Raw genomic sequence first — 24,043 nt, forward strand, 5'->3', positions numbered from 1 at the left:
AGAATCAGACTTTAGCTGAGGATGGAGTTTCTGTCCATAATGGCCCGTTCATGAAGGTGGGGGGGCTTCATGAGGCAATGGAGGTTTTCACAAGTTTGGATTGTGTGATACTCCAAACCACAAGGATTCATTCTGCGGGACAGTCGAGACCTGTTGGATTGATTCAGGACATGCCATAAGGAAGTTCTCCAGAGCAGGGCTGTAAGGATTGATGCCTGCACAGCCCATCTTGCATTCCAATTGTTTCCTAGTGACCAGGCAGGTTTGATCTTCTGGTTTTGGGGGAGAAACCGAGGGGGCTGAGTTGAAATGGACTTTCCTGAGGATCGGTCATAATGTGGGTTTGTGTCCATGGAGACCATGGAATGGGGCGGTGGCTATGGGGACCTGAAGGATTATCCTAACCGGAGGTTTCCACACAGCTCCAAAGAGCAAGATTCCCATGTGGAGACGAGATTTGTTCTGATTGGTGCCTCAGGAACCTCCATAAGCTGGTATTGGAAGCCAGGCATTGAGGAGAGATGCCTGGAATCCAAAGCAATAGATCCGATTCACACCTAGGGGCCTGTATGCTTCAATCTTCTCTGGGCACATCTGTCTATGGTTCTCAGTGGAGGGCATTGCTCAGCTTGTGTCAGATAGTCCCTGTTTGTCCCGGGCGGCCTACACTACTGGGATGGTTTCAGGGACTTTGGAGGTTACTCCTAATCCGTAAGTTTGTTTCCATTGGAATAGGCAGAATTCACATGGAAAGGGCAGTCACAGTCCTGAGGTGTGGCCCTAGCTGTCTGGGTGTCAGTTGGGAGGTCCGGGCTCAGTCTGCCAGACAGGGCATTAGTGCCCAGGCTAGACTGTATATTTGGGGTACAGTCGAGAGGCGTGCAGGTTGATCCTCATTTGGCATTTCTGGGTAGCCCCGTAAGGCAAAGTTTTTCTTCTGGAAGGCAGGCAGAGTGCTGCATTGTGGCTCTGGAGTTCCAAAACTGGAGGGCTTGTGGGCCAGGAGTTTGACGATGGAAGTCTGAGAACACATGCAAGGCTTGGGTTTCGGGGCGAGGACACGGCAGGCACACTCTGCAGATCTGAATGGAGATCTCGTGCATCTGAAGTCAAGGCGTGGATCAGACGTTAGCTCAGGTTGGAGTTTCTGTCGATGATGGCCCCTTTATGAAGTTAGGGGGGCATCTCGAAGCCATGGAGGTTTTCCCACGATGGGAGTTGTGAGATGCTCCAATCTGCAAGGACTCCTTCTGAGGGACAGTCAATACCTGTTGGAAGGCTCCAGGACATCCCATACAGAACAATGCCAGAGCAGCGTTCTAAGGATGGATGCCTGGAGAGGCTGCTTCACATTCCAGTTGTCTCCTAGCGACAAGGCAGGTTTGATATTCTGGCTCTGGGGGAGTCATCGAGGGGGCTGAATTGAAATGTACTCTCCTGCGTAATGGTCATAATACGGGTTTGTGTCCATGGAGACCTTGGAATAGGGCAGTGGCTCCGGGTACCTGAAGGTTTCTCCTAACTGGAGGTTTTAATATAGCTCTGAAGGAGAAGTTTCCCATGTGGAGACGAGATTTGTTCTGATTGGTATCTCTGGAAACCTTCATATGCTGACATTGGAAACCAGGCCTCTGAGGAGAGATGCCTAGAAACAAAAAGCAATGGAACCAATTACGGTCTAGAGACTGTCTGGTTCAACCTTTTTTTCTGGGGATATCTGTCTACGGGTCTGAGTTAAGGTCATTGCTCAGCTTGTCACAGATCACCCCTGTTTGTCCTGGGCATCCTACACTATTGGGATGGTCTTGGGAACTTTGGAGGTTTCTCCTAATCTGTCAGGTTGTGTCCAATGGAATGGGGAGAATTTCCTTGGAGAGGACAGGCACAGTCTTGAGGTGTGGCTCCAGGGGCCCCAGCCTGGAGGGTGTGTGGGCCAGTACTGTGGGGACAGAAGTCTGAAAACAAAAACTCGGCTTAGGTTTGGGGACATAAGTATGGCAGGCCCGATCTACAGACAATGAGGGGAATTTTGGGGCTCTGAACAAAGAGCAATTTTGAGGTGATTACTCAGGCTTTTGTCATCAGATTTTGGGTCAATGGTAGCCGTGGACTGTCGGGCTGGCATCATGGGCCATGCATAAGTCTTTCTCTCTGGAGATTTGGACCAATCCAAAGTCATTGGTGTCATTCTGTGGATGGGAGGAGTCCTTTCCATATATATATATATATTTTTTTTTTTACCTCAGGTGTCAAACCAAAGAGGGATTCTGAGCAGAGCCCTGAGTAGGGGTGACAAGACATCTCGAACTCTGGTTAAGATTGGGCGACTAAGAGCATGGCAAGCCCCATATACGGGCTCTTGGGCCAGCCACTGAGAGTCTTTGCTTGAGGATAAGGCTCACGCTGAGGGTCCCAATATGTGTTTGTGCCCATCACAGCACTCAAGCCTAACCGGGGCCTCATGGGCCACTCTGGTTCCTCCTACACTGAATGTTGGACAACATGCCAACCACAAGCTTTCTTGCCATGGGGAAGGAGAAGTTCTGATTTTTGCATCTAGTTCACTGCTGGACAGTGAGTAGAGATAAGGTCTAGGTTCTGATGCCTGAAAACCGAGGTTGGGAAGAGATGACGACTTAAGACCATGGCGGGTCCAATGTGCTCAGTGTGCGTTCAGCTGTCTGGGTGCCGTTCACGAAGTCTGGGCTCAAGCTGTGTCAGACAGTGCATTACTGCCTAGGCTGGACTGTATAATTGGGGTACAGTCAAGTGGCGTGCAGGTTGATCCTCATTTGTGGTTTCTAGGTAGCCCCATTGAGGCAAACTTTTTCTTCTGAAGGACAGACAGAGTGCTGCATTGTGCCTCCAAAATTCCCAAACTGGAGGGCTTTTATGCCAGGAACTTGAAAACGGAAGTCTGACAACACAAGCTACGCTTAGGTATCAGGGCAAGGGCACGGCAGGCACACTCTGAAGAGCTGAATCGAGATCTCGTGCAACTGAAGTCAAGGTGAGGATCAGCCATTGGCTCAGGTTGGAGTTTCTGTCCATAATCCGCCTTCATGAAGATTGGGGACATCAAGTGCCCATAGACATTTTCCCACGATGTGAGTTGTGAGATGCTCCAATCCGCAAGGACTCCTTCTGCGGGACACTCGAGAGCTGTTGGATGGCAACAGGATGTCCCATAAGGAACGACGCAGGAGCAGGGTTCTACGGATGGATTCCTGAAGAGTCACTTCTCATTTCAATTGTCTCCTACCAACAAGGCAGGTTCCATCTGCTTGCTCTGGGGGAGCAACCAAGGGGATTGAGTTGAAATGGAGTCTGCTGAGGATGGGTCATTATGTGGGTTTGTGTCCATGGAGACCTTGGAATTGGGCAGTGGCACCGGGGCCCTGAAGGATTCTCCTAACTGCAGGTTTTGACCTAACTCCAAAGAGCACGTTTAACTTGTGGAAACGACAGTTGCACTGATGGGAACCTCAGGAAACCCCAAATGCTGGTATTGGAAACCAGGCCTCAGGCGAGAGATGACTGGAAACCAAAGCAATGGATCTGATTAGGGCCTAGGGGCATGTCGGGTTCAATGTTTTTCTCTTGGGATATCTGCCGACGCATCTGAGTGGAGGTAGTTGATCAGCTGGTGGCAGATCGCCCCTGTTTCTCCCGGACGACCTACACCATTGGGATAACTTTGGGGTTTTGGAGGTTCCTCTAATTTGTACAGTTGTGGCCAATGGAATGGGCAGAATTCACTTGGCACAGGCAGGCAGAGTCCTGAGTTGTGGCTCCAGAAACCCCAGCCTGCAGGGTGTGTGGGCCAGGGTTGTGGAGACAGAAGAAGCCTGAAAACACAAACTCGGGTTAGGTTTGGGGACAGAGGTATGGCAGGCCCGATCTACAGACCTTTAGGAGAACTATTCAGGATATGAACAAAGAGCCAGCGTGAGGCGCTTGCTGAGGCTTTTGTCTGGCTTTTGTATCAACGATAGCCGTTGAATGTCGAGGTGGTTTCATCGGCCATGGACATGTATCCCTCTTTGTGATTTGGCCCGATCCCAAGACTTCGGGGTCATTCTTTAGGATGGGAGGAGTCCTTTCTGTTTTTTTTTTTGTTTTGTTTTTACCTCAAGTGTCCCAACAAAAGACAGATTCCAGAGGAGAGCCCTGGGGAGGGGCGACTGGACAACCCGACCTCTGGTTTAGAATGGGGGCCTAGGGACATGGCAATCCCCATATGCTGGCTCCAGATCCAGCCACTCTGAGGCCTTACTGGAGGACGGAGCTCACGGTGAGTGTCACAATGCGAGTTTGTGCCCAACCTGGCCCTCAAGCATGGGTGGGGCCTCATGGGCCACGCTGGTTTCCCCTACACTGAAGGTTCAGCAACATGCTAAGCACATGGTTTCTTGCCATGGTTTCATGCAATTCCAGAACTACAATGCAGCACCCTTCCTGCCCTCCAGAAGAAAAACATTGCCTATGGGACTACCCAGAAACCACAAATGAGGATCAACCAGCAAGCCACTTGACTGTACCCCAATTATACAGGCTGCCCTGGACACTAATGCGCTTTCTGACACAGACTGAGCCTTGACCTCCCAACCCACCGCCAGCCAGCTTGTGGCAAACTGAGCATATTTGACACACCATGGCCTTAGGTCATCATCTCTTCCCAAACTCGATTTTCAGGCTTCAGAACCTAGATCTCATCTCCAGTCACTGATCAGGGGTGAATGAGATGCAGAAATCAGAACTACTACTTCCCCATGGCAAGAATACATGTGGTTGCAATGAGGTCCAACGTTCAGTTTAGGAGAAAGCAGTGTGCACCATGAGTCCTGGCCCATGCTTGCACACCACGAGGGCAGAAAGACACATTGTGACCCTCAACGTGAATTCTGACCTCAAGGAAGGCCTCTCAGTGGCTGGACCATTAGAAGGCATATTGGGTTTGCCATGACCCTAGGTTCAAATTTTTAACCAGATTTCTGGTTGTCCAGTCGCCCTTTCCCAGGGCTCTGCTCTGGAATCCCTCTCCTGGTGGACACCTGAGGTAACAAAACGGAAAGGACTCCTCCCATCCCACAGATTGACCCAAAACAACTGGGATCGGGACAAATCCTCAGAGAGGAAGACTCATCCATGGCATATGAAGCCTCCCCAACATTCCATGGCCATCGTTGACACTAAATCCAGAGACAAAAGCCTGAGCAAGTGCCTCACAATCGCGGTTTATTCATATCCCAAAGAGTTCTCCTCATGGTCTGTAGATCAGGCTTGCCATACCTACGTCCCCAATCCTAAGCTGAGTTTGTGTTTTCGGACATCTGTCCCCACAGTCCTGACCCACACACCCTACAGGCTGGGACCCCTGGAGCCATACATCAGGTCTGTGCCTACCCACTATATGGGAATTCTGCCCGTTCCATTGTCCACAATCGTACAGATTAGGAGAAACCTCCAAAGTCCCCGTGGCCATCTCAATAGTGTAGGCCGCCCGGACAAAGAACGGCGGTCTGACACCAGCTGAGTAACTACCTCCAGTCATACCATAGACAGATGTCGCCAGAGAAGAAGATTGAAAATGACAGGCACCGAGGCCCTAATAGGATCCACTGCTCTGGTTTCCAGGTATCTCTCCTCAAAGGCCTGGTTTCCAATAGCAGCATATGGGGGTTTCCTGAGGCACCAGATAGAACAAATCTTGTCTCCACAAGGGAATCTTGCTCTTTGCAGCTGTCTCAAAATCTCCGGTTAGGAGACTCTTTCAGGTCCCCGGTGCCACCGCTCCATTCCAAGTTCTCCATGGACACAAACCCACATGAAGACCCACATGCGGGAGAGTCCATTTCAACTCAGCCCCCTTGGTTGTTCCCCCGGAGCCTGCAGATCGAACCTGTCTTGTCGCTGGGGGACAACTGGAATCCAAGGCGGACTGCCCAGGCCCATGTAGAACCGCAAGAATCCATCCTTAGAACCCTGCTGTGGCGTCATTCCATATGGGGCATCCTGGAGCCATCCAACATGTCTCAAATTTCCTGCATAAGGAATCCTTGCATTTTGGCATATCTCACAACTCACAGAGTCCTGGAGCCAAACATAGGCATTTACCTGTCCTCTCCAATGGAATTCTGCCCATTTCATCGGCCACAACCCTAAAAGTAGGACAAATCTCCAAATTCCACAAGGCCATCCCTGTAGTGGTGGCTGCCCAGTACAAACAGGGGCAGTCTGAGGCCATCTGAGCACATGCCTGCACTCAGACCCATAGACAGATGTCCCCAGAGGTAAATTGGAACGAACTGGCCCCTAGGCCCTAATCAGAACCATTGCTTTGGTTTGCAGGCATCACTCCTCAGAGGCCTGGGTTCCAACACCAGCATATGGCTATTTCTTGGGGCACCCATCAGAACAAATCTCGTCTCCACATGGGGAACGTTTGCATTGGAGCTGTGTCAAAGCCTCTGGTTAGGAGAACCCTTCAGGGCCACGGTTCCACCGCCTCATTCCAAGGTGTCCATGGACACAAACACACATTAGGACCCATCCTCAGGAGAGTCCATTTCAACTCACCCCCTCGGTTGCTCCTCCAGATCCAGGAGATCTAAACTGTCTTGTAGCTAGGAGACCATTGGAATGATAGGCGGGCATGCCCGCCTTCCATCCTCAGAAAGCTCCTCAGAATCATTCTGCATGGGAATTCCTGGAGCCAACCCACAGGTCTCAATTGTCGCGGAGAAGAATCGTTGCGGTTTGGAGCATCTCACAACTCCCATTGTAGGAAAACCTCCATGGCCTCGTGATTCCTCCCCCCGCCATCATAAAGGGTCCATCAGGGACAGAAACTCCAACCTGAGCGATTGTCTGATCCTTGCCCTGTCTTCAGATGCACGAGATCTCGATTCTGCTCTCCAGAGTGTGCCTGCCGTGCCCTCACCGAGAAATCTAAGCCTAGCTTGTGTTCTCAGATTTCTGTCCTCACACTCCTGGCCCAAAAGCCCTCCAGGTTTGCAATTCCAGAACTACAATGCAGCACCCTGCCTGCTCTCCAGAAGAAAATCTTTGCCCTCTGGGACTACCCAGAAACTCCAAATGAGGATCAAACAGCACGCCACTTGACTGTACCCCAATTATGCGCGCTGCCCTGGGCACTAATGCCCTTACTGAAACAGACTGAGCCTAGATCTGCCGACCCACAGCCAGCCAGCTGGTGACACACTGAGCCCATCTGACGCACCATGTCCTTAGGTCATCATCTCTTCCTAACCTTGATTTTCAGGCTTCAGAACCTAGACCTCATCTCCAGTCACTGCTCAGGGGTGAATGAGATGAAGAAATCAGAAGTACTACTTCCCCATGGCAAGAATACATGTGGTTGACAGGTGGTCCTACGTTCAGTGTAGGAGAAAGCAGTGTGCACCATGAGTCCCTGCCCATGCTTGCACACCAGGAGGGCATAAACACACATTGTGAACCTCAACGTGAATTCTGTCCTCAAGGAAGGCCTCTCAGTGGCTGGACCATTTGAAGGACTATTGGGCTTGCCAATCCCCTAGTTTCCAATTTTTACCCAGATTTCTGGTTGTCCAGTCGCCCTTCCCCAGGGCTCTGCTCTGGAATCCCTCTTCTGGTGGACACCTGAGGTAACAAAACTGAAAGGACTCCTCCCATCACACACATGGACCCAAAACAACTGGGATCGGGGCAAATGCTCAGAGAGGAAGACTCGTCCATGGCCCGTGAGGCCTCCCAAACATTCCATGGCCATCGTTGACACTAAATCCAGAGACAATAGCCTGAACAAGTGCCTCACAATCGCCATTTCTTCATATCCCCAAGAGTTCTCCTCACGGTCTGTAGATTGGGCCTGCCATACCTACGTCCCCAATCCTAAGCTGAGTTTGTGTTTTCGGACATCTGTCCCCACAGTCCTGGCCCACAAACGCTCCAGGCTGGAACCCCTGGAGCCACACATCAGGTCTGTGCCTACCCTCCCCATGGGAATTCTGCCCATTCCGTTGTCCACAATCGTACAAATTAGGAGAAACCTCCAAAGTCCCCACGGCTATCTCAATAGTGTAGGCGGCCCGGACAAAGAGGGGAGGTCTGACACCAGCTGAGTAACTAACTCCAGTCATACCATAGACGATGTCGCCAGAGAAGAAGATTGAACAGGACAGGCACCGAGGCCCTAATCAGATCCATTGCTCTGGTTTCCAGGTATCTCTCCTCAAAGGCCTGGTTTCCAATACCAGTCTATGGGGATTTCCTGAGGCACCAGTTAGAACAAATCTTGTCTCCACATGGGAATCTTGCTCTTTGGAGCTGTCTCAAAATCTCCGGTTAGGAGACTCTTTCAGGTCCCCGGTGCCACAGCCCCATTCCAAGTTCTCCATGGACAAAAAACCACATGAAGACCCATCTGCGGGAGAGTCCATTTCAACTCAGCCCCCTTGGTTCTTCCCCCAGATCCAGCAGATCCAACCTGTCTTGTCGCTTGAAGACAACTGGAATGCAAGGTACACTGCCCATTCCCGCGTAGAACCTTTAGAATCCACCACTTAGAACCCAGCTGTGCCGTCATTCCATATGGGGCATCCTGGAGCCATCCAACAAGTCTCAAATGTCCTGAATAAGGAATCCTTGCATTTTGGCATATCTCACAACTCCCAACGTGGGAAAACGTCGATGGCTTTGTGACGCCCGCCCCCCTTCATGAAGGGGAAATCATGGACAGGAACTCCAAACTGAGCCAACGTCTGATGCTCGCCCTGACTTCAGAGGCACAAGATCTCAATTAGGCTCTGCAGAGTGTGACTGCCTTGCCTTTGCCATGAAACCTAAGTTTAGCTTGTGTTCTCATACTTCCATCCTCACACTCCTGGCCCCCTAACCCTCAAGTTTGTCAATTCCAGACCCACAATGAAGCACTCTGCCTGCCCTCCAGAAGAAAAATGTTGCCCAGTGGAGCTTCCAAGACACCCCTAATGAGGATAGACCTACACGGCACTCTACTGTACCCAGATTATATTTTCTAACCTGGGCACTAATACACTGTCTGACACAGCCTGTGCCCAGACCTAATGACCAACACCCATCCAGCTGACCGCACACTGGGTACATCAGACCCGGCATGGCCTTTGCTTGTCATCTCTTCCCAACCTAGCTTTTCAGGCTTCAAAACTTAGACCTTACCTCCAAAGCCACTGAAGGGGTGAAGGTGATGCCGAAATCAGAACTGCTCCTTCCTTATGGCAAGAAACCTTGTGGTTGGCATGTTGTCCAGCGTTCAGTGTAGGAGAAACCTGCGTCCACCATGAGGCCCCACCCATGCTTGAGTTCTGCGATGGCATAAACACGCATTGTGACCCTAGTGGGAGTCCTGGCCTCTAGTAAGTCCTGTCAGTGGCTGGACCATTAGACGTCATAAGGGGTTTGCCATGGACCTAGGCCCCAAATTTAACCAGATTTCTGGTTGTCCAGTCGCCCTTCCCCAGTGCTCTGTTCTGCAATCCCTCTTTTGGTGGGACACCTGAGGTAAAAAAACAAAACAGACTCTTCCCATGCCACAGAATGACCCCAGTCTCTTAGGATCAGTTCCAATCCCCAGAAAGGAAGACTCATCCATTGCCCATGAGGTCCCCTGGACATTCCACAGCCATTGGTGACACAAAATCCAGAGACAAAAGCCTGAGCAAGGGACTCACTCTCGCCCTTTGTTCATTTCCCAAAGAGTACACACGGTCTGTAGATTCGGCCTGCCATACCTACAACCCGAAACCTAACCCGAGTTTGTGTTCTCAGACATCTGTCCCCACAGCCCTGGCCCACACACCCTACAGGCTCAGGCCCCTGGAGCCAAACATGAGGCCTGTACCTGCCCTCTCCAAGGGAATTCTGCCCATTCCATCGGCCACAATCCTAAAAGTAGGACAAACCTCCAAATTACCCAAGGCCATCCCAGTAGTGGTGGCTGCCTAGGACAAACAGGGGCAGTCTGAGCCCATCTGAGCACCTGCCAGCAATCAGACCCGTAGACATATGTCCCCAGAGGTAAATTGGAACGAACTGGCCCCTAGGCCCTAATCGTATCCATTGCTTTCGTTTGGATGCATCTCTCCTCAGAGGCCTGGGTTCCAATACCACCATAGGGCTATTTCTTGAGGCACCCATCAGAACAAATCTCGTCTCCACATGGGAAACTTGTGCATTGGAGCTGTGTCAAAGCCTCGGGTTAGGAGAACCCTTCAGGGCCTCGGTTCCACCGCCTCATTCCAAGGTGTCCATGGACACAAACACACATTAAGAACCATCTGCAGGAGAGGCCATTTCAACTCACCCCCTCGGTTGCTCCCCCAGATCCAGGAGATCTAAACTGTCTTGAAGCTAGGAGAACATCGAAATGACAGGCGGGCTGCCCCGCCATCCATCCTTAGAACCCTCCTCAGAATCATTCCACATGGGAATTCCTGGAGCCAACCCACAGGTCTCAATGGTCCCCCAGAAGAATCGTTCCGGTTTGGAGCATCTCAAAACTCCCATTGTAGGAAAACCTCCATGGCCTCGTGATTCCTCCCCCCGCCATCATGAAGGGTCCATCAGGGACAGAAACTCCAACCTGAGCGATTGTCTGATCCTGGCCCTGACTTCAGATGCACGAGATCTCGATTCTGCTCTCCAGAGTGTACCTGCCGTGCCCTCACCCAGAAACCTAAGCCTAGCTTGTGTTCTCAGATTTCCATCCTCACACTCCTGGCCCAAAAGCCCTGCAGGTTGGCAATTCCAGAAGTCAATGCAGCACCCTGCCTGCCCTCCAGAAGAAAAACATTGCCCTCTGGGGCTACCCAGAAACCCCAAATGAGGATCAACCAGCACGCCACTTGACTGTACCCCAATTATACAGGCTGTCCTGGGCACTAATGCCCTTTCTGACACAGAATGAGCCTAGACCTCCCAACCCACCGCCAGCCAGCTGGAGGCACACTGAGCGCATTGGACGCACCATGGCCTTAGGTCATCATCTCTTCCCAACCTCGATTTTCAGGCTTCAGAACCTAGATCTCATCTCCAGTCACTGATCAGGGGTGAATGAGATGCAGAAATCAGAACTACTACTTCCCCATGGAAAGAATACATATGGTTTCAATGTGCCCCAACGTTCAGTATAGGAGAAAGCAGTGTGCACCATGAGTCCCTGTCCATGCTTGCACACCAGGAGGGCAAAAACACACATTGTGACCCTTAACGTGAATTATGTCCTCAAGAAAGGCCTCTCATTGGCTGGACCATTAGAAGGCATATTGGGCTTGCCATGCCCCTAGGGCCCCTAGGTTCCAGTTTTATTTTCTTCCAATTTATTTATTTTCAGAAAAACAGTATCCATTATTTTTTTCACCACACCCAGTGCTCCATGCAAGCCTTGCCCTCTATAATACCCACCACCTGGTACCCCAACCGCCCACCCCCCCCGGCCCTTCAAACCCCTCAGATTGTTTTTCAGAGTCCATAGTCTCTCTTGGTTCACCTCCCCTTCCAATTTACCCAAAAACGCATAAGCTCCCCAATGTCCATAACCCTAACCCTCTTCTCCCTAATTCCCTCCCCACAGCAACCCACAGTTTGTTTCGTGAGATTAAGAGTCACTTGTGGTTTGTCTCCCTCCCTATCCCATCTTGTTTCATGGATTCTTCTCCTACCCACTTAAGCCCCCATGTTGCATCACCACTTCTTCATATCAGGGAGATCATATGATAGTTGTCTTTCTCCGCTTGACTTATTTCGCTAAGCATGATACGCTCTAGTTCCATCCATGTTGTTGCAAATGGCAAGATTTCGTTTCTTTTGATGGCTGCATAGTATTCCGTTGTGTATATATACCACATCTTCTTGATACATTCATCTGTTGATGGACATCTAGGTTCTTTCCATAGTTCAGCTATTGTGGACATTGCTGCTATAAACATTTGGGTGCACGTGCCCCTTTGGATCACTACGTTTGTATCTTTAGGGTAAATTCCCAGTAGTGCAATTGCTGGGTCATAGGCCACTTCTATTTTCAACATTTTGAGGAACCTCCATGCTGTTTTCCAGAGTGGTTGCACCAGCTTGCATTCCCGCCAACAGTGTAGGAGGGTTCCCCTTTCTCCGCATCCTCGCCAGCATCTGTCATTTCCTGACTTGTTGATTTTAGCCATTCTGACTGGTGTGAGGTGATATCTCATTGTGGTTTTGATTTGTATTTCCCTGATGCCGAGTGATATAGAGCACTTTTTCATGTTTCTGTTGGCCATCTGGATGTCTTCTTTGCAGAAACGTCTGTTCATGTCCTCTGCGCATCTCTTGATTGGATTATTTGTTCTTTGGGTGTTCAGTTTGTTAAGTTATTTAGAGATTTTGGACACTAGTCCTTTATCTGATATGTCGTTTGCAAATATCTTCTCCCATTCTGTCAGTTGTCTTTTGATTTTGCTAACTGTTTCCTTTGCTGTGCAAAAGCTTTTGATCTTGATGAAATCCCACAGTTCATTTTTGCCTTTGCTTCCCTTGCCTTTGGCGATGTTCCTAGGAAGATATTGCTGCGGCTGAGGTCGAAGTGGTTGCTGCCTGTGTTCTCCTTAATGATTTTGATGGATTCCTTTCTCACATTGAGGTCCTTAATCCATTTTGAGTCTATTTTTGTGTGTGGTGTAAGGAAATGGTCCAATTTCATTTTTCTGCACGTGGCTGTCCAATTTTCCCAACACCATTTATTAAAGAGGCTGTCTCTTTTCCATTTGACATTCTTTCCTGCTTTGTCAAAGATTAGTTGACCATAGAGTTGAGGGTCTATTTCTGGGCTCTCCATTCTGTTCCATTGATCTATGTGTCTGTTTTTGTGCCAGTACCATGCTGTCTTGATGATGACAGCTTTGTAATAGAGCTTGAAGTCCGGAATTGTGATGCCACCAACTTTGGCTTTCTTAGTCAATATCCCTTTGGCTATTCGAGGTCTTTTCTGGTTCCATATAAATTTTAAAATTATTTGTTCCATTTCTTTGAAAAAGATGGATGGTACTTTGATAGGAATTGCATTAAATGTTTAGATTGCTTTAGGTAGCATAGACATTTTCACAATATTTATTCTTCCAATGCAGGAGCATGGAACATTTTTCCATTTATTTGTGTCTTCCTCAATTTCTTTCATGAGTACTTTATAGTTTTCTGAGTATAGATTCTTAGCCTCTTTGGTTAGGTTTATTCCTAGGTATCTTATGGTTTGGGGTGCAATTGTAAATGGGATTGACTCCTTAATTTCTCTTTCTTCTATCTTGCTGTTGGTGTAGAGAAATGCAACTGCTTTCTGTGCATTGAACTTATATCCTGACACTTTACTGAATTCCTGTACAAGTTCTAGCAGTTTTGGAGTGGAGTCTTTTGGGTTTTCCACATAGAGTATCATATCATCTGCGAAGAGTGATAATTTGACTTCTTCTTTGCCGATTTGGATGCCTTTAATTTCCTTTTGTTGTCTGATTGCTGAGGCTAGGACTTCTAGTACTATGTTGAATAGCAGTGGTGATAATGGACATCCCTGCCATGTTCCTGACCTTAGTGGAAAAGCTTTCAGTTTTTCTCCATTGAGAATGATATTAGCGGTGGGTTTTTCATAGATGGCTTTGATGATATTGAGGTATGTGCCCTCTATCCCTACACTTTGAAGAGTTTTGATCAGGGAGGGATGCTGTACTTTGTCAAATGCTTTTTCAGCATCTATTGAGAGTATCATATGGTTCTTGTTCTTTCTTTTATTGATGTGTTGTATCACATTGACTGATTTGCGGATGTTGAACCAACCTTGCAGCCCTGGGATAAATCCCACTTAGTCGTGGTGAATAATCCTTTTAATGTACTGTTGAATCCTATTGGCTAGTATTTTGGTGAGAATTTTCGCATCTGTGTTCATCAAGGATATTGGTCTGTAGTTCTCTTTTTTGATGGGATCTTTGTCTGGTTTTGGGATCAAGGTGATGCTGGCCTCATAAAATGAGTTTGGAAGTTTTCCTTCCATTTCTATTTTTTGGAACAGTTTTAGGAGAATAGGAATTAGTTCTTCTTTAAATGTTTGGTAGAATTCCCCCGGGAAGCCGTCTGGCCCTGGGCTTTTGTTTATTTGGAGATTTTTAATGACTGTTTCAATTTCCTTACTGGTTATGGGTCTGTTCAGGCTTTCTATTTCTTCCTGGTTCAATTTTGGTAGTTTATATGTTTCTAGGAATGCTTCCATTTCTTCCAGATTGTCAAATTTGTTGGAGTAGTGTTGCTCATAGTATGTTCTTATAATAGTTTGTATTTCTTTGGTGTTAGTTGTGATCTCTCCTCTTTCATTCATGATTTTATTTATTTGGGTCCTTTCTCCTTTCTTTTGATGAGTCTGGCTAGGGGTTTATCAATTTTATTAATTCTGTCAAAGAACCAGCTCGTAGATTCGTTGATTTGTTCTATTGTTTTTTTGGTTTCTATTTCATTGATTTCTGCTCTGATCTTTATGGTTTCTCTTCTCCTGCTGGGCTTAGGGTTTCTTTCTTGTTCTTTCTCCAGCTTCTTTAGGTGTAGGGTTAGGTTGTGTACCTGAGACCTTTCTTGATTCTTGAGAAAAACTTGTACCGCTATATATTTTCCGCTCAAGACTGCCTTTGTTGTGTCCCACAGATTTTGAACCGTTGTATTTTCATTATCATTTGTTTCCATGATTTTTTTCAATTCTTCTTTAATTTCCCGGTTGACACATTCATTCTTTAGAAGGATCCTGTTTAGCATCCATGTCTTTGGGTTCTTTCCAAACTTCCCCTTGTGGTTGAGTTCTAGCTTCAGAGCATTGTGGTCTGAAAATATGCAGGGAACTATACCAATCTTTTTTTTTTTTTTTTTGATCCCAATCTTTGATTCCGGTTGAGTCCTGATTTAGGACCGAGGATGTGATCTATTCTGGAAAATGTTCCATGTGCACTAGAGAAGAATGTGTATTCTGTTGCTTTGGGATGAAATGTTCTGAATATATCTGTGATGTCCATCTCATCCAGTGTACCATTTAAGGCCTTTATTTCCCTGTTGATCTTTTGCTTGGATGATCTGTCCATTTCAGTGAGGGGAGTGTTAAAGTCCCCTACTATTATTGTATTATTGTTGATGTGTTTCTTTGACTTTGTTATTAATTGGTTTATATAGTTGGCCTCTCCCACATTGGGGGCATAGATATTTAAAATTGTTAGATCTTCTTGTTGGACAGACCCTTTGAGTAGGATATAGTGTCCTTCCTCATCTCTTATTATAGTCTTTGGCTTACAATCTAATTGATCTGATAAAAGGATTGCCACTCCTGCTTTTTTCTGATGTCCATTAGCATGGTAAATTATTTTCGACCCCCTCACTTTAAGTCTGGAGGTGTCTTCGGGTTTAAAATGAGTTTCTTGGAGGCAACATATAGATGCGTTTTGTTTTTTTATCCATTCTGATACCCTGTGTCTTTTGATTGGGGCATTTAGCCCATTAACATTCAGGGTAACTATTGAGAGATATGATTTTAGTGCCATTGTATTGCCTGTAAGGTGACTGTTACTGTATATTGTCTCTGTTCCTTTCTGATCTACCACTTGTAGGCTCTCTCTTTGCTTAGAGGACCCCTTTCAGTATTTCCTGTAGAGCTGGTTTGGTGTTTGCAAATTCTTTCTGTTTTTCTTTGTCCTGGAAGCTTTTAATCTCTCCTTCTACTTTCAATGATAGCCTAGCTGGATATAGTATTCTTGGCTGCATGTTTTTCTCGTTTAGTGCTCTGAAAATATCATGCCAGCTCCTTCTGGCCTGCCAGGTCTCTGTGGATAAGTCAGATGCCAATCTAATATTTTAACCATTGTATGTTACAGACTTCTTTTCCCGGGCTGCTTTCAGGATTTTCTCTTTGTCACTAAGGCTTGTGAATTTTACTATTAGGTGACGGGGTGTGGGCCTATTCTTATTGATTTTGAGGGGCGTTCTCTGAACCTCCTGAATTTTGATGCTCGTTCCCTTTGCTATATTGGGGAAATTCTCCACAATAATTCTCTCCAGTATACCTTCTGTTCCCCTCTCTCTTTCTTCTTCTTCTGGAATCCCAATTATTCTAATGTTGTTTCGTCTTATGGTGTCACTTATCTCTCGAATTCCCCCCTCATGGTCCAGTAGCTGTTTGTTCCTCTTTTGCTCAGCTTCTTTATTCTCTGTCATTTGGTCTTCCATATTGCTAATTCTTTCTTCTGCCTCATTTATCCTAACAGTGAGAGCCTCCATTTTTTATTGCACCTCATTAATAGCTTTTTTGATTTCAACATGGTTAGATTTTAGTTCTTTTATTTCTCCACATAGGGCTTTTATATCTCTGGAGAGGGTTTCTCTAATATCTTTCATGCCTTTCTCAAGCCCGGCTAGAACCTTGAGAATTGTCATTCTGAACTCTAGATCTGACATATTACCAATGTCTGTATTGATTAGGTCCCTAGCCTTTGGAACTGCCTCTTGTTCTTATTTTTGTTGTGAATATTTCCGCCTTGTCATTTTGTCCAACTAAGAGTATATGAAGGAGCAATAAAATACTAAAAGGGTGGCAACAATCCCAGGAAAATATGCTTTAACCAAATCAGAAGAGATCCCAAATCGTGAGGGGGGAATTTTCCAAACTCACGATTGGGTGAGGGATCTCCTCTGATTGGGATCTCCCCTGATTGGGATCTCCCAATTTCTTCCGATTGGGATCTCTTCTGATTTGGGGATAAAAAGAGGTTCAAAAATAAAGAAAAAAAAGAGAAAAAATAAGCATTAAATAAAGAGATTGAATTAAAAATTCAATCAAGAATTTAAAAAAGAATTAAAAAAAGAGATTGAAGAGATTGGGATCTCTTCTGATTTGGGGATAAAAAAGAGGTTCAAAAATAAGGAAAGAAAAAGAAGAAAAAAAAAGAATTAAAAAAACAGAAAATGAATAATGAAAATTATAAATATATATATATATATATATATTAGATAAACTAGTTAAAAAACGTTAAAATAAAAGGGTAAAAGTTAGAAAAATTTTAGCAGAAGAAGAGCAAAAAAAATGAAAAAGAAAAAAAATTAAATTAACTGCCAGACTAAAAAATCACAGGGAGAAAGCCATGAGCTCCGTGTTTTGCTTTCTCCTCCTCTGGAATTCTGCTGCTCTCCTTGGTATTGAAACTGCACTCCTTGGTAGGTGAACTTGGTCTTGCCTTAATTTCTTGTTGATCTTCTGGGGGAGGGTCCTGTTGTAGTGATTCTCAAGTGTCTTTGCCCCAGGCGGAATTGGACCGTCCTTACCTGGGTCCAGGCTGAGTGATCCACTCGGCTTTGCTTTCAGGAGCTTTTGTTCCCTGAGCGCTTTCCGTAGAGTACCGGAGGACGGGAATACAAATGGCGGCCTCCTGGTCTCTGGCCCGGAGGAGCCGAGAGCCCGGTGCCCCGCTCCCCAGTGCGCCCTCAGCGAACAGCTCCTAGTAACTCCCGTCTGCCGAACCTCCGGTTGCGCTCCGAGCTCACCGAGCCTGCGACCGGTTCAAGGCAACACCGAGCTGTGAGATTACTGTCGGCTCTGACTCTGTAGCCGGCTTTCCCGTTCCAATATCTGCAAGCTCTGCAACACTCAGACACCCCCGATCCTTCTGTAACCCAGCAAGACCTGAGGCCACGCCAACCCCGCATGGGCTTTGCCCCGGTTTAGCCTCTGGAGCGATGTCCCTCAGCGGAACAGACTTTTAAAAGTTCAGATTTTGTGCTCCGTTGCTCCGCCGCTTGCCGGGAGCCGGCCCCTCCCCCCGGGGTCTATCTTCCCGTCGCTTTGGATTTACTTCTCCGCCAGTCCTACCTTTCAGAAAGTGGTTGTTTTTCTCTTTCTAGAATTGCTGTTCTTCTCTTCGATTAGCCGTAGGATTTGCAGGTGTTTGTAATCATTAGATAAGATCTCTAGCTGATCTCCTGCTAGCTGAAGTATTCTCAGCCTGCTACTTCTCCACCATCTTGACTCCTCTCCCCTAAGATCCAGTTTTTCAACAGATTTCTGGCTGTCCAGTCGCCCTTCCCCAGGGCTCTGCTCTGGAATCCCTCTTCTGGTGGACACCTGAGGTAACAAAACTGAAAGGACTCCTCCCATCCCACAGATTTACCCAAAACAACTGGGATCGGTCCAAATCCTCAGAGAGGAAGACACGTCCATGGCCCGGGAGGCCTCCCCAACATTCCATGGCCATCGCTGACCCTAAATCCAGAGACAAAAGCCTGAGCAAGTGCCTCACACTCGCCATATCTTCATATCCCAAAGAGTTCTCCTCACGGTCTGTAGATCGGGCCTGCCATACCTACGTCCCCAATCCTAAGCTGAGTTTGTGTTTTCGGACATCTGTCCCCACAGTCCTGGCCCACACACCCTCCAGGCTGGGGCCCCTGGAGCCACACATCAGGTCTGTGCCTACCTACAACACGGGAATTCTGCCCATTCCATTGTCCACAATCGTACAAATTAGGAGAAACCTCCAAAGTCCCCAGGGCCATCTCAATAGTGTAGGCGGCCCGGACAAAGAGGGGAGGTCTGACACCAGCTGAGTCACTACCTCCAGTCATACCATAGACAGATGTCGCCAGAGAATAAGATTGTACAGGACAGGCACGGAGGCCTTAATCGGATCAATTGCTCTGGTTTCCAGGTATCTCTCCTCAAAGGCCTGGTTTCTAATTCCAGCCTATGGGGGTTTCCTGAGGCACCAGTTAGAACAAATCTTGTCTCCACATGGGAATCTTGCTATTTGGAGCTGTCTCAATATCTCCAGATAGATGACTCTTTCAGGTCCCCGGTGCCACCGCTCCATTCCAAGTACTCCATGGACACAAACCCACATGAAGACCCATCTGCAGGAGAGTCCATTACACCTCAGCACCTTTGGTTGTTCCCCCAGAGCCTGCAGATCGAACCTGTGTTGTTGCTAGGAGACAACTGGAATGCAAGGCGGATTGCCCAGGCCCGCATTAGAACCCTTAGAATCCATCCTTAGAACCCTGCTGTGGCGTCATTCCATATGGGGCATCACAGAGCCATCCAACAGGTCTCAAATATCCTGCAAAAGGAATCCTTGCATTTTGGCGTATCTCACAACTCCCAACGTGGGAAAACGTCATTGGCTTTATGTAGCCCGCCCCCCTTCATGAAGGGGAAATCATGGACAGGAACTCCAAACTGAGCCAACGTCTGATGCTCCCCCTGACTTCAGATGCACAAGATCTCAATGCAGCTCTGCAGAGTGTGCCTGTCTTGTCCTCGCCCCGAAACCTAACTTTACCTTGTGTTCTCAGACTTCCATTCTCACACTCCTGGCCCCCTAACCCTCAAGTTTGGCAATTACAGACCCACAATGAAGCACTCTGCCTGCCCTCCAGAAGAAAAATGTTGCCCAGTGGAGCTTCCAGACACCCCTAATGAGGATAGACCTACATGCACTCTACTGTACCCAAATTATATATTCTAACCTGGGCACTAATACACTGTCTGACACAGCCTGTGCCCAGACCTCCTGACCAACACCCATGCAGCTGACCGCACACTGGGTACATCGGACCCGACATGGCCTTTGCTTGTCATCTCTTCCCAACCTAGCTTTTCAGGCTTCAAAACTTAGACCTTACCTCCAATGCCTGTCAAGGGGTGAAGGTGATGCAGAAATCAGAACTGCTCCTTCCTTATGGCAAGAATCCTTGTGGTTGGCATGTTGTCCAGCGTTCAGTGTAGGAGAAACCTGCGTCCACCATGAGGCCCCGCCCATGCTTGAGTGCTGCGAGGGCATAAACACGCATTGTGTACCTAGCGTGAGTCCTGTCCTCTAGTAAGTCCTCTCAGTGGCTGGACCATTAGACTTCATAATGGGTTCGCCATGGACCTAGGTCCCAAATTTAACCAGATTCCTGGTTGTCTAGTCGCCCTTCCCCAGGGTTCTGTTCTGCAATCCCTCTTTTGGTGGGACACCTGAGGTAAAATAAACAAAACAGACTCCTCCCATCCCACAGAATGACCCCATTCTCTTGGGATCGGGTCCAATCTCCTAAGAGGAAGACTAATCCATTGCCCATGATGTGCCCTGGACATTCCACAGCCATCGGTCACACAAAATCCAGAGACAAAAGCCTGAGCAAGCGCCTCACTCTCGCCCTTTGTTCATATCCCAAAGAGTTCTCACGGTCTGTAGATTCGGCCTGCCATACCTACAACCCGAAACCTAACCTGAGCTTGTGTTCTCAGACAACTGTCCCCACAGCCCTGGCCCACAAACCCTTACAGGCTCAGGCCCCTGGAGCCAAACCTAAGGCATATTCCTGCCCTCTGCAATGGAATTTTGCCCATTCCATCGGCCACAACCCTAAAAGTAGGACAAACTTACAAGTTCCCCAATGCCATCCCAGTAGTGGTGGCTGCCCAGGAAAAACAGGGGCAGTCTGTGCCCATCTGAACACCTGCCTGAACTCAGACCCGTAGACAGATGTACCCAGAGATAAATTAGAACAAACTGGCCCCTATGCCCTAATCAGATCCATTGCTTTGGTTTGCAGGCATCTCTCCTAAGAGGCCTGGGTTCCAATACCAGCATAGGGCTATTTCTTGAGGCACCCATCAGAACACATCTCGTCTCCACAAGGGAAACTTTTGCATTGGAGCTTGGTCAAAGTCTCTGGTTAGGAGAAGGCTTCAGGGCGTCGGTTCCACCACCTCATTCCAAGGTGTCCATGGACACAAACACACATTAGGACCCATCCGCAGGAGAGTCCATTTCAACTCACCCCCTCGGTTGCTCCTCCAGACCCAGGAGATCTAAACTGCCTTGTAATTAGGAGACCATTGGAATGACAGCCGGGTTGCCCCGCCATCCATCCTTAGAACTATCCTCAGAATCATTCGGCATGGGAATTCCTGGAGCCAAACCACAGGTCTCAATGGTCCCGCAGAAGAATCATTGCGGTTTGGATTATCTCACAACTCCCATTGTAGGAAAACCTCCATGGCCTCGTAAATCTTCCCTCCGCCATCATGAAGGGTCCATCAGGGACAGAAACTCCAACCTGAGGGATTGTCTGATCCTTGCCCTGACTTCAGATGCACGAGATCTCGATTCTGCTCTCCAGACTGTGCCTGCCGTATCCTCGCCCAGAAATCTAAGCTTAGCTTGTGTTCTCAGATTTCCTCCTCACACCCCTGGCCCACAAGCCCTCCAGGTTGGCAATTCCAGAACTACAATGCAGCACCCTGACTGCCCTCCAGAAGAAAAACATTGCCCTCTGGGGCTACCCAAAACCCCAAATGAGGATCAAACAGCATGCCACTTGACTGTACCCCAATTATAGGGGCTGCCCTGGGCTCTAATGCCCTTTCTGACACAGACTGAGCCTAGATCTCCCGACCCACCACCAGCCAGCTGGTGGCACACTGAGCACATTGGACGCACCATCTCCTTAGGTCATCATCACTTCCCAGCCTCGAATTTCAGGCTTCAGAACCTAGATCTCATCACCAGTCACTGCTCAGGGGTGAATGAGATGCAGAAATCAGAACTACTACTTCTCCATGGCAAGAATATATGTGGTTGCAATGTAGTCCAACGTTCAGTGTAGGAGAAAGCAGTGTGCACCATGAGTCCCTGCTCATGCTTGCACACCATGAGGGCATAAACACACATTGTGACTCTCAACGTGAATTCTGTCCTCAAGAAAGGCCTCTCATTGACTGGACCATTAGAAGGCATATTGGGCTTGCCATGACCCTAGTTTCCAATTTTTAACCAGATTTCTGGTTGTCCAGTCGCCTTCCCCAAGGCTCTGCTCTGGAATCCCTCTTCTGGTGGACACCTGAGGTAACAAAACGGAAAGGACTCCTCCCATCCCACAGATTGCCCCAAAACAACTGGGATCGGGGCAAATGCTCAGAGAGGAAGACTCGTCCATGGCCCGTGAGGCCTCCCCAACGTTCCATGGCCATCGTTGACACTAAATCCAGAGAGAAAAGCCTGAGTAAGTGCCTCACACTCTCCGTTTCTTCATATCCCAAAGAGTTCCCCTCATGGTCTGTAGATCGGGCCTGCCATACTTACGTCCCCAATCCTAAGCAGAGTTTGTGTTTTTGGACATCTGTCCCCACAGTCCTGGCCCACACACCCTCCAGGCTGGAGCCCCTGGAGCCGCACATCCTGTCTGTGCCTCTCCACTCCAAGGGAATTCTGCCCATTGCATTGTCCACCATCTTACAAATTAGGAGAAACCTCCAAAGTCCCCTCGGCCATCTCAATAGTGTAGTCGGCACGGACAAAGAGGGGAGGTCTGACACCAGCTGAGTCACTACCTCCAGTCATACAATAGACAGATGTCGCCAGAGAAGTACATTGCACAGGACAGGCACCGAGGTCTTAATCGGATCCATTGCTCTGGTTTCCAGGTATCTCTCCTCAAAGGCCTGGTTTCCAATACCAGCATAAGGGGGTTTCCTGAAGCACCAGTTAGAACAAATCTTGTCTCCACATGGGAATCTTGCTATTTGGAGCTGTCTCAAATCTCCGGTTAGGAGACTCTTTCAGATCCCCGGTGCCACCGCTCCATTCCAAGTTCTCCATGGACACAAACCCACATGAAGCCCATCTGCGGGAGAGTCCTTGCTAACTCAGCCCCCTTGGTTTTTACCCCAAAGCCAGCAGATCGCACCAGTCTTGTCGCTAGGAGACAACTGGAATTCAAGGCGGACTGCCCAGGCCCGCCTTAGAACACTTAGAATCCATCCTTAGAACCCTGCTGTGGCGTCATTCCATATGGGGCATCCTGGAGCCATCCAACAGGTCTCAAATGACCTGCATAAGGCATCCTTGCATTTTGGCATATCTCACAACTCCCAACATGGGAAAACGTCGATGTCTTTGTGACACCCGCCCCCCTTCATGAAGGGGAAATCATGGACAGGAACTCCAAACTGAGCTAACGTCTGATGCTCGCCCTGGCTTCAGATGCACAAAATCTCAATTCAGCTCTGCAGAGTGTGCCTGCCTTGCCATCGCCCTGAAACCTACGTTTAGCTTGTGTTCTCAGACTTCCATCCTCACACTCCTGGCCCCCTAACCCTCAAGTTTGGCAATTCCAGACCCACAATGAAGCACTCTGCCTACCCTCCAGAAGAAAAATGTTGCCCAGTGGAGCTTCCCAGACACCCCTAATGAGGATAGACCTACACGCACTCTACTGTACACAAATTATATATTCTAACCTGGCACTTATGAATTGTCTGACACAGCATGTGCCCAGACCTCCTGACCAACACCCACCCAGCTGACTGCACACTAGGTACATCGGACACGCCTTGGCCTTTGCTTGCCATCTCTTCCCAACCTAGCTTTTCAGGCTTCAAAACTTAGACCTTATCTCCAAAGCCTCTCAAGGGGTGAAGGTGATGCAGAAATAAGCACTGTTCCTTCCTTATGGTAATGAACCTTGTGGTTGGCATGTTGTCCAGCGTTCAGTGTAGGAGAAACCTGCGTCCACCATGAGGCCCCGCCCATGCTTGAGTGCTGCGTGGGCATAAACACGCATTGTGACCCTAGTGTGAGTCCTGTCCTCTAGTAGGTCCACTCAGTGGCTGGAACATTAGACGTCATACGGGGTTCACCAAGGCCCTAGGTTCCAATTTTTAACCAGATTTCTTGTTGTCCAGTCGCCCTTCCCCAGGGCTCTGCTCTGGAATCCCTCTTCTGGTGGACACCTGAGGTAACAAAACTGAAAGGACTCCTCCCATCACACACATGGACCCAAAACAACTGGGATCGGGTCAAATCCTCAGAGAGGAAGACTCGTCCATTGCCCATGAGGCATCCCCAAGATTCCATGGCCATCGTTGAAACAAAATCCAGAGACAAAAGCCTGAGCAAGTGCCTCACACTCGCCGTTTCTTCATATCCCAAAGAGTTCCCCTCACGGTGTGTAGATCGGGCCTGCCATACTTATG

Source organism: Neovison vison, chromosome 7 (assembly GCF_020171115.1).
Source record: "Neovison vison isolate M4711 chromosome 7, ASM_NN_V1, whole genome shotgun sequence".
Lineage (NCBI taxonomy): Eukaryota > Metazoa > Chordata > Mammalia > Carnivora > Mustelidae > Neogale > Neogale vison.